The sequence below is a fragment of the Penaeus chinensis genome, chromosome 23, assembly GCF_019202785.1.
Source record: "Penaeus chinensis breed Huanghai No. 1 chromosome 23, ASM1920278v2, whole genome shotgun sequence".
NCBI classification, from domain to species: Eukaryota; Metazoa; Arthropoda; class Malacostraca; order Decapoda; family Penaeidae; genus Penaeus; species Penaeus chinensis.
In genome coordinates this window covers 2,289,377-2,291,876 of record NC_061841.1, presented here as the reverse complement: position 1 = coordinate 2,291,876, position 2,500 = coordinate 2,289,377, and positions in this window count along the sequence as shown.

Here is a 2,500-nt window from a genome sequence, read left to right as displayed (position 1 = left end):
TCTGATGAGGCAAACGCGGTCACTTCCTTTCTTCTTCTTCTTTTTCTTCTGCATCTACGTCTACGTCTACGTCTTTTTTCTCCTTCTCCTTCTTTTCCTTTTCCTTATCCTTTCCCTTTTTGTTTTTGTTTTTGTTTTTTTATTTTTCTCTTTCTCTTTCTCTTTCTTTTTTGTTTTTGTTTTGTTTTTTTCTTTTTCATTTTCTTCTTCCTCCTCCTCCTCCTTCCCCCCTTCTTTACTTTACTTTATGTTTGGACTACTGTTGAACTCGGAATTAGTTATCTCGTTCAGTGACTACGAGGAGGAAATAGTTCACGTGAAAAAATCTATACAATAAATCTAATGTTTTCGAGACATCTACATCTTCTCAAACACGTTTCTTTAATCTAATCGTACTAGTGTACTTATTCCTGCAAATTATGAGCTTTTTCAGGAAGCATATATTTCTTCCATAGCATCCATACTTCCTGATAAAGAATTCAAATATAAATGTACCTATAATAAGACTCTGATACCATGACTTGGTAGACTTGGTAAGCATTTACTACCACCTGAAGATATGCTATCAAAATTCTATTATAACGACTAAAGAGCGATAGCAATTGTGTTTTGATACAATGGAGCGAAAACCCACAATGCGTTTTAGATGAGATGACAGTTTCGAAGTCAGTTTTCAAGTATTATTTTCAGCCGTGAAGATAAGATTTTAGTTTAAATCTGATTCATTTCGATCAAAGTTGCATTTTTTCGGTTTTTCTTTCAGTAACTTAGGTAATGCAAATCGAGCCTACGCGAGAACAGCTTATAACAAATACAGCAAAGAAGGGGTACTGAAACAATAGATTTTTCAATCGGTCCTTGGTTAGCCAATACCCATACACTGAAAGAAACACCGCAGAACACAGGTACCATATTTTTTATTACTGATTTATTACAACCAATCATAATGTTGCATGTGCATTTTATACTTTTGGTGATTAACTCATTCGCCCCGGATTTATGTTCTGTCCCCTTTAGTTTTTGGTGAATTTTGTTACATACAGATGGCTCAGTGCTCAGCCGGCAAGGAGTCTATCAGTAGGTCCTAGTTACCGATCCTGATTTTCCCATTCCTTGGATTGGCGGGAAAATGTATTTTTCTTATTAATATCATTGCTATCGATACTGTTATTATTTTTATTGATGTTATGGTTTTTAAATTGTCATTTAAATATTTTAGACGATGGAATGATACAAAATACCCTTTCCTAAAGTAAAGGAGAAGGGTAAACAGGTGAGGCAGGTGGTTCTGATAACTAGCTATTTGGTGATTAGGAACTTATAGAGCCATCTATGTGTAAATACAATAAATAATCGTGTTTTACAGTGGGCATGGCATGTATTCTTGCCACACGGGGGAATGGGTTTAAGATAGTGTTTAAAGATTGCTAATAGGACAGTATGTTCCATACATGTATTATATGTAAAGTTATTGGTACAGCTTATTATAAAGAAAGTGTAAGTGTATATGGATAGCTTTGTCTACTAGGTATATCTCGTGAATGTGGGATTTTGATAACATTGTACTTTTTAGTATATCATAACTTTTGACAAAAATATAACAGATAATCCTAGGTAAACAGATACAGTATAATTTTCTTAATTTAGCAATGCAATATATAGATTCTGGAACAATTCTTTCAAGCCAGTGTCCCATAGTGTGGTCTATTTAGCCAATATTTTTCTTTCTTCTGCTACACATTTTCTCATTTCTTCTCCTGTAGTTTATATTTCCTCAGTCTTGTGTCTTTAAGAGGACTTAAGGTAATTTTCGGTGTCCTTTCCAAATAGCACATGGTAACATTCCAATATTCCCTTTAATATATCAAGGCCATTCAGGGATGCGAGTATTTTTGTGTTACTTTCCTGGAATACATGTTTATATTTTCTTTTTGTTCTTGTACTTTTTTACTCTTATATTCACTCACTACTTATTGTTAAGATACTTCAGAAATGTTTCTGTTGTTATAGAATATATTTTGTACTTTGTACATATACATAATTAGTATCTTGTATAGTATTATTTGTCATTTCTTAGAATATCTATAAAAAAAATTATTTCTTTCTTTTCTTAACTTTCTCACTTAAAGCTTTCAGGTTTGTGCATTCTCTTCAGTGAAGAGGCCATAATCTGCAAGAAGTATAAAAACCCTAAAGTAAAATTCCCCATGTTAGTATGTGGTTATAAATATAGAGAAATTTCTCTTTCAGATTTTTATTAACATTATTTTGATTTTGTTATCAGTTAAAATCATCATCACATTTAAAAACTACATACATGTTATGTACTGGGTAAAAGGTGATTTTGGAAATAACATACAACATTAGGTGTACAAGATGCCTTTATTAATACTTGAAAAGTACGGAGAAGAGGCACTTTTTAGTCACACTAAAGTGTACCATGTAGGAACATACTTTGTTGTTGGCGACCTGACAATCAACAGTACAGTTACAATTGCTG